Source organism: Calidris pugnax, unplaced genomic scaffold (assembly GCF_001431845.1).
Source record: "Calidris pugnax isolate Ruff unplaced genomic scaffold, ASM143184v1 scaffold24, whole genome shotgun sequence".
Taxonomy (NCBI): Eukaryota; Metazoa; Chordata; class Aves; order Charadriiformes; family Scolopacidae; genus Calidris; species Calidris pugnax.
This window is the reverse complement of record NW_015090922.1, coordinates 10,164,551-10,176,505: the sequence shown is the minus strand read 5'-3', so window position 1 is coordinate 10,176,505 and position 11,955 is coordinate 10,164,551.

Sequence of the window (11,955 nt, the reverse complement as noted above, 5' to 3'; positions counted from 1 at the left end):
TTTGCTGGTTTGGTTTTCTGCCATCTTGAACCAATATTTCCACAAATATTTCCATTCTATCACTGGATTTAACACCATCAGTGTAGCACCTGACACTGTCCTGACTTGCAAAGTTCACTTTCAAGGCTGAGAGTCCCCGGCTGTTTTGCTCTCACAGCTTATTAGGCCCTTTTTGTAATATGGGTCTTGGAAACTAGTTTGGTACCACCAGCTTCTTTTCAGACATTTTTGAGTGGTCCCAGAGATGAGCTGGCACAAGCAATCACACTGTGCAACAGAAAATCAGTCCAGAAGGTGCATTTGACAAACTGGTATTTTAAAAAATTCTCCTTTTCCCCTGTCCAACTGCCTGGTCACATCTGTTTGGCAACATCCTTGTTATCTAATGAAACTGATAGATTGAATGTTTGCAATGAATAATTCATACCCCTCTGAATTCCCCGGCTCTTTACTCTCCCCACAAATGTCCAAGTGATTTGAAGAAATAGATTTACCCCATGGTACTCTTTAGTAATACAGATTCAGCTGAAATTGTTATGTTTTAGGAGGGCTGTAACTGTTGAAAGTACACAATCTTTTAAGTGAGCATCCTCATTTCATTCTGAATGTAGACATTCAATTTGGGACTGTATTTTGAGTTATGTATGAGGCTTAAAAATTAACAGGGAAAGTTGGGTGTCTGTTTAATATCACAGTTTCTAAAGCATCTGTCAGGATCTTTTCAAACAAGTCACAGCTAAAATTATTATCATGTTCATTGCTCTTCTGTTAAAGCTTTTCCATGTCTCTGAGTATAATAAGAATAGGTTGACAGTTGCATTTCATTTTGTATTGCATTTCCACATCTCCTAAAATCTGCCATTGTCTGCTTTCCCTAAAAGATATGCAGAAGAATCCCATGTCTCCTTTCCGGTCTGTTTGCATATTTAATAGATAGGTTTCATCACTGAAAACACTTCTCTGTCTACAGATTCAAGGTATAACACACAATGCACAAATTGCTACCTATAGAATAAATTTGGGCATGTACATTGTATAATTAACTCCAAGAGTTCCAAATTACGTATTGTACTAATTACATATAAAGAAGCTAATTACATGGCTAGAGTTGCTTGTTGCTGCTTGTGCAAGTTCACAGAGCGCAGAACCTCCTTTATCTATACTGTGATTCTGCAGCTGTCAACCGACCAAGGTTTGATGATTCAGAAGCATCTTTTCCCAGGGTCAAAACAGGTCATTGGAGTATCCTCAGTGATTTAAGTTGTGGCTTTTTTATATCCTGACTCAGCTAGGTTTCTGATTCTAGGTGCAGACTCGCGACCTCCCTTTGTTTTGCTGATTAGGCCACGGAAGTTGCAAAACACTGGTGGAAAGTATACATGGGAGAACCACATTTTCCATATAGTTTTATTGTAGTCACTGGGATTGGCTTTGTCTTAGTGCATTTCTTCAGAAGTTTGGATAGTTTCTGTTACTAAAATAATGGTGTGAGATGAGGGGAATAAAGATGAAAGTCAGTGTTTTCAATGGGATACCTTGATGAAGCTGTAAAAAAAATATAATTTACACATCAGGTGATAGTTGTCCCTTTTATTTTCTAACCAGCACTTAGCCAGGTTACTGTCTGGAATCTGAATATCACAACACTTAAAGTGAGACAACAAACAACACCAGAAACATCCAGATTGAAGTGCAAAAGCAAATGTATACCTTTGTGCATACCTCCTTGATCTCAGTACCACAGAATCTAAACACATTATTATTATTATTATCTACAAACACCACACCTTTCCAAAATTCACCCCAAGGTTGGAAACACTGCAAAGGGATGAATTGCAGGAAATTCTTGCCTTGTACTGTCATTGCAGTCCTGTACCTTAAAAACTTTGAGCATCTCTCATCTACACTTTGCCTCATGAGGAATGAAACTCTGATACATTGCTTACCTCTGTGGAGTAGAGGGCAGAGCTAAAGTAGGGGTAGTCGCAGTAAGCAATATATATTTTCTTCAAAAGAACAGTGTCACTTTTGGTGGAAACTAGGCAGCATGGAAAGAGGTACTAGGTTGGAGAGACACACACAAAGGAGGAGATTTCTTTTATGCGTTCAGCCTGTGTTCAAGTTAATCTCCCGAAGTAGTGAAATGCATGTATGTAACATGTGTGAGTATGGGCTCACTGTATAGCATGTCTGGTATGCTCATGTGGTCATCCCTGTGATCTGGCAACTGTTTATTGGACTCCTTTAAAAAGCAAGGATCTGGACGCTCAACCCTATGATGCCACAGGAGAAGAGAGTATTACCTAAATGAAGTTTGAATAAATAGCAAGTAAGTTTACAAGACCAGGGGCCATCAATGATTCAGCTCCTTTCTCCTAAAAAAAAAAAAAAAAAAAAAAAGTCAGCATCATTGTGTTAGCATTAGAACATCCTTCTGTGATTGAAAACACTTGTAATTTGGTGCCAGCATGTTGCTGTTTGCATCCAAACAATAATCAAGATCTCACACAGTGATGATTTGTTGTCAGCTATTTTTCCTGCACTAAACAAGTCTGACACTAGCAGCCCACAAGCTAATTAACTCAAGTATCTGGCATGGGAATCTACATTATAGCTATCAGCAGAATATCCACAGAACTGAAATAACCAGCCAATCGGACTGATGTTCTGGGGAGATAGAGAGTGTCTCCTTGAGGTAGAAAGGAAGAAAGATGAATGCTGATAAACAGGATATCTGCTCCCCTTGCCCCCCTTGCTCTCCCCACCCTGAATAATTTGTCTCAGTTTTTTTTTAAACAAAACCTTGAAAATTTTTTTCTGTATTCACTGAGCTGAGTGCCTAAGACTGAATATTGGTCACTTGTCCTGTTAGTTCCCTATTACTTTCTCTCTCTCTTTTCAAGATTTCTGGTTTAACTTTAGCCTGTTCTTAACACAGAACTGGGTATTGGCATCAGTGTGCTTTTAATATCTACCCAGGTTCCTTGATGAGAAAAGATTGTGGGATGCCTTGCTGTTCAAGCTCTTTTTGTTGCTCCCTCAGGGTACTGTTGGCATCACATGGCATCATGGGGCCATCACAATTCAGAAATAGCAAAAGTTTCTATAATTCAGGACTGTAACTAAAGTGTTGCAGTAGGCTAGAAGAGTTGAACTGCCCAAGACAAAAAGGTAACAATAACAAACTGAATGAACAGGACATTAATATTTTGACACATTGTCAATCAAGAGACCCATATTTCAATGTTGTTTTTTATTTTGGTACGTCATATAGAGTTAGAAGAACACTTATCTGGTTTTCTGTCATTCCCACTGAATTAAAGCAGAGCTATTGATTCTCAGTGACTTTAGTAGGGCCTGAGTTCTTTTCTAAGCAGGGAAAATTGCCGCAGTACTAGCCTCTTGCCACTGTAACACTGAAAGTGAACTCCTTTTTTTCCTTTTTTTTGTTTTTTTAATAAAAGATCATGTGGTTCATAATGACCAAGGAATACATGTAGCTAGGTCTATACAGAAAGCCTAGTTTAGTAAGCATAGACAGGTCCAAGGAGAGCTAATGGAGACATATTTTTTAATTAAAGCAAATTAGATCCCTTCTGAGCAAAGAGGCAAGTGCTGTTGGGTCCATATCCACTAAGGAATTTGAGCATTTGGCTCACACCAAAATTAAATACTTATGAGCACTATTTAGTAGAGAGTCACTTTACTCAGTAAGAGGCTCTTGAGAATCACAGGTCAGCCAGAAAATATGCAGAAGAGAGGGCTGCTTCTGAAAACTTGCCATTTTGCTAAGGGTGTTGCTGCAAAGTTTCTCCCTGAAGTTCTGGTACAGTGATCTGTTCCCATCTATCTTTTGTGTAGCAGGTATTGGCACAGAATAAGAGTTCAAAAAGTTATTTCTTACCTTCACAGCCAGAAGAGTTAGAAATGAATCATCCTCTTAAAACTGAATTTGTTGTGTAGAAAGGGAATACAAGATTCACTAACTCCCAACGGACTATAAGCAGAGGGGTAGTGACGAGGAACATACTCCCTTGGAGCAAGGGAAGCCTGAACAGCTCTTTAAAGCAGTAATGAGCATATCCACAATTATAATACCATTGGATAGATTAAGAATTCTGTTTTGGGGCTTGGACCACTCCTCAGTTATTAAGGAGGAAGTCTACACTGTCATTCAAAAGCACCATTACAGCAAACGATGTCAATTTGCTGTCAGTCAAACGAACTCCAGTATCGACAATAATGTAACTGTGGCAACAATAAGCTCATCTCAAGATCTGAGCATTTTTTGCTGAAATCAGTGCTACAGTGGGCTAGAAGGGAAGAGAGTTGGTCCCCTCTTTGCCTGCTCTTGAGCTGTTAAACTGCCCTGAGTGCTCTGGTATTGATAGCCCTCAGAAGTCTGGTGCTAAACTCTGTATGTTTTGGGTCTGATCCATTATGGCCAGTGCAGTTTTCCTTCAAGGGAAGCTGGGTGTGAATGGGTATGTTAAGTTGCACTTTTGGCAAGTCAGAAGTAGACGTGAGGCTGGCTTTACCGATTTGCCCTGTCCAGATTCAAAATTGTCTCAAGCTTCCTGGCCCATTTCAAAAAATAACTAAACAAAGAAGGCCGAAAGAAACCCAAAACCAAAACAAACCACCATAAACTTGAACTCTTTTTGTCTTGCCACTGTTTAATTAGAGGTTGACATGAAAATTTAGTTGCACATCTGTGGCAGTGTTAAATTACATTTATTAAGAAATAACCTTTTTAGCAATGTGTACGCTTTCTCTCGCTCTCTTTCACACTGAGCTATATAAGGTTTCACTACAGCATTCTTTTCCAGGTTGCTGCTGAGAATTAATCATCAAGTGGATTTCTGCTTCTAGTGGGCCAGCCCTCTGTGGTATTTAATTTTTTTTGTTTTTATTTTCCAAGCACTGCTTTCATCCCTCCTTGGGTCATTTACTATTATTCAGTTAATCCACCCTAGCGGAGTAGCAAATGAGACTGGCACCAAAGGTATGTCTGCTGCTAATTCCCAGCATTTCCTTGTGTTATAATAGCAGCTGAGGACATTGTGAAAATGAAGTTCATCCTCGTAAGACAGGTATATGGAAAGTGATCATGAGTAAGTCCGCATCAGGTACAGGTCATTAAATTAGAGGAAGTTAGTTTACGAGGAGTCTGTCAGTTGCATGTGTCAAACCTGAAATGATCATGTTCAACAAAGCCTGGCACGCTCTTATCTTGTAAATAATTTTTTGTTAGAGAATAACTTCTGAAAACAACAACAAAAAGAAATGGTGCATGCAACAGTGATTTTGAAAGGTCCCATTGTTCCCATTTGCCCTTCCTTGCTTTCTCCCTTATCCATGTCATAGCCTACACATTTAAAAGTTCCTAACTAGATTCTTCAAATTGATGTATAGGACACGCAAAAGCCTCTCCTGTAGGTGCAAGTGTCTAAAACTGAGAGGCACAAACTCCTCTGAAAAAGATCCCACCCAGCTTCAGACTAGTCACATTTGGTAACTATTTGGACTAGGTCTATTAAAGCCTCCAAAGAAATGTCTTTAGGAATTGCACATCCTGATTGCAGCATGGACACGGTGTGAGTCAGTCATGAGATATCCTGCGTGTATTAGGAAACTACAGAAGGATTCAGATCAGTGTGCAGATCAGGGGAGTAAGCACAATTGTGCCTTAATGCATGTCTGTGCCTAGAGATGTGTTGTGAAGTGTCTTCCTTCAGAAGACCCCACCAATATTTTTACAGCTTACATTAAGTTCTCTAACAGGCTGCTGAATGATTTAATAAAGCTTTTTTAAGATGACATAGCCATTCTGCAAGCTGAGTGCCAGTACTTGATAGTTTAACACTAAGGAAGGCAAGCTGAGGGCATGTCAGTAAAGAAGAGCTTCCCGTTTTGTTTTGATTTAAAGTTGATTCCTGTCACAAAGTGTATTCTGGTACTTTGCTGATAGCACTATTTTGTCAGATTACCCTCAGTTCCCATGAAAAGACACTCTAAGATATGCTGTTAGCTTCATCCAGAGGGAGAGAAATAAAACGGGTTAGAGCAAGGGGGAAGCAGCACAACTCTCCTCTGAACCTATGATTGTCATTGTATTTATTGTGTGGTGTTGTACATACGCGTACTGTGTTATAGCAATTCCCAGAGTTAAGAGATCAGGATCTAACGTGTGTTGACATCTTTTATATCTCTACACTCGCGTTTCTGCAAACACAGGACTCCAGATAGATGAGCTGAATCAATTAGTTTATTCATGAAAAAACAAAGCAAATGCTAATTCAAGCTGTACTCTGCAGCTACAGCACAGGGACAAATGAAAACACCCCTGTCATGTTAGTTTGTGCCTAGTGCTTACAAATGTTTTAGCCATAGCTCCTCAGAAAGAGCAGTATACGTAGTTCTCCAGGCTAACTGCTCCTTGGGGGAAAATGACTCTGCTGAGCACAAGTGGTGTTGGTGTAGCCCAGGGAGAGCGACATGTTGCAGTCTCAGCACCAGCTTTGCATACAGGGAAGTCAGTGGGAGTGCAAGCAGTTTAAATATAGGAAAAATCTAATTGCCAGTAATCATGCGATTACTTACAATTACTTAATATAGCTCGGAAATTAAAAATTAAAAATATATCACGTTCAGGCACTGATATATAACCTTGGCATAAGGATGTACTTTTGGCAGAAGTATACTGTAAACAAAGTAAATGGAAAGCCGCTGCCTTAAGGAGCTATCAGTCTTGGGTTTATTACAAGATGCAATCAGAGAAGGAAACAAACAAATGGACAGGAGCTGAAGCAGAGAAGGATGTGGGAAGAACAGTGCAAGCACATTTTTCACAGACACGCTGCGTGCATAGTATCACAGTGAGCAAGGGGGCCCTGGGAGTCTCTTGCTTCGTGTTGTGGCTTATTTAGGCACAACTCCCATAGACTTCAGGAATTCTGTCTTAAAGAGAACCAAGGAGGAGAAATTGGGTCTCGTCACAAAATGATTATCAGGCATGTACAAATAAATCGATGTGCTTCCCACTAAGGCTGGCTTAGTGTTGCAGAGAAAAACAAAGCTTGGGAGGAACAAAAAAGCAGCTTTTTATAATTATGGATCTTTTTGAGTTACCCTGAGCCCTCCCCTTTCCTTCCTTTACCTTCAGCTTCTCCTCCCAAAATAATAACACATTTTGCCAATAATTTTGAGGAAGTCTCAGTGGACCAGATGGAATTCAGAGAGAGGGATCTAAAGGAGTTTCATTTCATTCTTCTTTCTCCTGCTTTTTCCCCCTCCCCCAATTTTCTACTTGTGATTTCTTTCTTTGGCTTATTGCATGACATGGAGGTGGTGAGGCAAAAATAGAAGTTAATGGTACTACCACTGTTTGTTTCTATTAGCGTTTACATGTGAAATGAAGGCATTTTGGAAGAGAACCAGACTGGCCAGTAAAACCTTTCACCCTCATAAACTGTACATTTGGTTTGACTTTGGCTTAGATCCCAGAACTTGTCACAAGCTCTATTATAAAGCTGTAGTTCAGCTAGAGTTTTGTTAGCTTTATTACAACAGCTCCCCTTCTCAAAAAAAAAAAAAAAAAAAAAAAAAAAAAAAAAGAAAGAAAAGAAAAAGAAAGCAACAAGGCAAGAAAGAAAAGCTTTTGTTCATTTTTTTGATTTTGAACACTTTTCAAATTCTGGAGAAAATATAGTAGAATATGCAATTAACCAGATAACTGGTCAGCATCAGTCATCAAAAAATAAATGAAGTTTATCTAAAATTTACAAAAATTATACATCACTTCCTTAAAATAGTCCAAGAGTGACTAATCGTATAAACAATAAGTCAGCCACCAACACACAAGCATGTTACAACTTCTGAGAAAGCACAGGCCTAACACTGCCAAAGAAGAGTCTACAGATCGACTGGAGAATGATATGGACATATGGAAGGAAGGTGCGTGCTACACTTCAAGAGGAGATTTTTTTATTTTTTTTTTTTAATACACTTTCCCAAAGGGGTAATTTCGTTCTGCATGAATTCACTCAGGGAATATATATGGAAAAAAAGAAGAGGAGGAAAAAGAATGTTACACAATACACAATTATAAAACTGCTGGACTCATCCTGCTTTCATGCATCCAATGTCTCTCATGCACAGGACCCCCTTGGTTCAGGACCAAGTACACATGAGAGCAGTATAGGATTTACACAGTGGTAATGGGATTTAAAGGGACTGCTTTATACAATAGCCATTCATGAATTTTTAAAACCTGTTACTGCAGATTGAACAGTTATCGAGAGGATACGTAGAACTGCACTGAAAGATCAGTTAGTTCGTAGTACTCGGCTGGAATCTGAAACATAGTCTTGTAGCTAAGGGACTAATTTGAGATACAGAAGATCTAAGTTTGACTCTTGCTCCTGTCAGTCAATTCCCATGTGATCCTTGAGTAAGTGACTTGTGCTACCTATATTTCAATTCCCTGTTGAGGAAATAGTGACCCAAAACTCTTATTTCAGTCTAGTTTAGACTAGTCTAAAAAGTTTAGATTGGTGTAGAAATTTTTACTCTTTTAAAACTTCTTGGGTCAGGAACTGTTAATTTGCTGTGAGGCCTTGATTTTGATTAGAATTTATAGAAACCAGATTCTTGAAAAGTATTTGATTCCCCAAAAATGCAAACATCAACTCAATTTTTTCATAGCACTTTGGTGTCTGATTCCAAGAGAAATAGTTGCAACTCTGCACTTTTCAATGTAGCACTGCACTGATGGTTATTCCTCATTCTCCAACTGGAAAATAAAAATTCACAAAACCTTAAACTTTCCTGAGAACTTATTGAATTGAGTCCCGTGTCTCCTTTGGTAGTTGCTGCCCACAGCTTTCTGGAACCAAGGTGCCCAGGGAGCAGGACTACTTGAAAATCTCTCTTCTCGTGCGAAATGGTTAGTGTTTAGATGTGAGCAGTATTTTTTGTGGGGTAAGGAAATGCATTTTCTTACTACTACTCTTGGAAAGCAAGCATATTTGACTCACCAGCAGTTAAGCCTGGCTCCCATGCCAAGGCCATAGTTGGTAATGGCTGCAGGCTGCCTTGGGACTGTCTGAATCCTCCCTGTGGAGCTGGGCTGAAAGTTTCACCCTGCTGGGACCAAAGATGGGCCTGGTGGAATCTTCGTCATCAATGGTGAGTAAATCACTGTCAGAACTTGTCCTCCACCCCTTCCTGGAGACCAAAGTTGTCTGGTGGTACTTTGCTATGGGTCATCTAGCAGAAAGTTAGCCTCTCCGCTATGCTAGTTCATTAATGATGTCCATCAGCAACCAATAGAAGTGAGAATTTGTGTAGTAGATGCAGGTTGTGTGATTATTAGCTTTAATCAAGTAGGAAAAGCAGTTATGTAAGAAGTGCCATGTAATATGTTGCTACCCCATTTGAGTTCACAAGCAATGCCTGCAGCTCTCCAGAAGGCTTTGGTAAACATTGATTTCCAAATTTTAGTCTGATACATAGAAACTTCGACGTTTGCTTGAATTCGAAGTAATGAACATAAAAATAAAGTTATGAAGGACTTGCATCTATCAGTAAGAGGAAATTGAAATGCAGGATGAAACTAAGGCCCCACTGCTGTATGACATAGTATGTACTGTGTGAAGTGTTGAGGATGAGATTGTTTTAACAGTCAGCGGGAGTCAGAACCTCAATACCTCCAAAAAATCTGTCTCTCTGTGCTTTACATTCTTATTGCTTTCTTCGAGGGGGAGGGAGGTTTGAAGGTCACAGAATCAGGCCATTTGCGTAACCAGAACCAGATGATTAATTACTTTTTTAGGGATTTTGTTCCTCTGAAAATTTTATCCCAGAAAAGCATGAGGACACTCAAAGTCTGTGGTTGAAAGAAAATTATATTAAGATTATAGAAAATTGTACGTCACAGTTCTATGGGAAGTGGCTTTTCATTGTTTAGCATAAGAAAAAGAAACACTAACAAGTCAGGCTACACAGCTGGAGTTTGTGCTGTGTAATAAGCTCCAAATAAAGGAGTTTTATAACAAACCTTTAAATATTGCGCCCAGGCTGAAAGTACATATATTGGAAAGTCTCAGACTGAAAAGAAATCAGTTAGCAGAGTTAACATTCAAACTAGATTAACTGTCATTTTAGCTTAAAAAAAACTCCCAGTCCATACTTTCATGCTCTTCTCCAAAAAATTTGGAACTCATCACTGGAAATATCACCTCAAAAATCTTTTTCTGCTTTCTATTATTTAAACCAGAGACGTATGTACTCGTTTGAGCAAAATAAGAATGAATCTAATTTTTTTTTCTTAAATCAGAAACAGATCCCGATGAGGATTTCAAAATTATGAGAACACTTTTTTATTTAGATTTCTGTACATTTAAGTAGTATGTTCTAGGGAAAATGCTGATTATTGTCAAATGTTGAAGAGTAGATCGCAAAGTCCATTGAAACCGCTGGGAAAACTGCAAACAATTTTGATGTTCTTTGAATCAGGCCCTTTCTGGAACAGTCCCTGAACATAACACATGGGATGGGATGAAACATATCTCATTATGCTGTTCCAAAGGGTCTGTTTATCATGGCAAACTGACAGGTTTGAGACTGTCACACAGTCTGTTTCCTTCTTTGCACTTTGTTTAGTTCAATTTTGGCTTGGGCTGACCGAACATTATTTGGGTGACTCTTGCAGACCCAGGGCTCTTCCCAAGAGGCAGCATGGATGTGGTAACTGGGGTTAGGTACAAAGAGGCAGGCTGGTTGTGTAAATCCAGACCGCGCTAATGCCACTCATCCCCAGAGCCGGAGAGTGGTTCTGGACACATTAATAGGCGACAGGTTTAGCAGAATGGAGGCCTCTGTCAACTCTTATCCAAACTCCACTTTTTTTCAATGAAGTCTCTCTGTTTTCAGCTGGTTTTACTCTGGAACACTATTTTTGTAGTCTCTCATTTCCCCAACCTTGTTCAGTGTGTGAGTTGATCACAGCAGCAAACGGGCATGGATAGGGCTAAACAACAGGCAGACCTATAAAGAGATCGTGCTGTCTTCTGTGGGTCCTCTTCAATGTGTATAAAGTTCCCCACATGAATATGTTTCCAGGAGCCAGCCACACTGATCCTGTAGGAGGAAGCACAAAGGGGTTGGTGCCATACCAGGCGTTTGCTTCTCCAGAGCTTGGCTGACCTTGTTTGGATGCTGCTTTGCAGCCTACCATCTAGGCTGGGAGAGAGGGCACGGGCACCAGTGCCATGTCCTCCAGACTGAGCTGCTCCACAGCTCCCTTAGAAGAAAGCAAATCCTCAGCCACTTTTCTTCTGGACTGCTTTCTGGTGGTTTTGTCTTGCCCTTCCTCAGCACCAGGAGCTGGTTGAGCCCAATGCTTCTGAAAGCCCCATTCTTTGGGAATGCTACTGAATGGGCTTTTTACAAGGTAAAGTTTGACCTAAGGCTTTTGATATTCTGAAAGGAATCCCTTTTACAATGAGTGATTACATTAAAAGGACAATTCTGTTCTCTCACTGGAGTGAGATCAGAATTGGGGTTTCTGCAATTTTTCTGTGGGCTATAGCTTTGATATAACACAATCCCCCTGATGTTTTTAGTGCTGATAAATAAATGTATTTATATGTTGTGCTCTTACATTCTTGGTACTAACTGAGGAAGCAGAACAATAACATACTCTTGTCAATACAAGCACTGCCCTGGGAATTGACTAATTAACATAAAACTCAGCCCTGCAGGGACATTTCCAGGTTCATTTTTTGCTGCCTCAGCAAACTATAGGGTTTGGGCTGTTAACTACTTTCAGATGCTCTTTGTCTTTCAAGAAAGAAATAAAGAACATCCACATTGCTTTAGGCAAGTTAATGGTTCTACAGAACACTTACCTTTTTTACCATATGCTTCACGGCAGATTAAAATCCTGAAGGA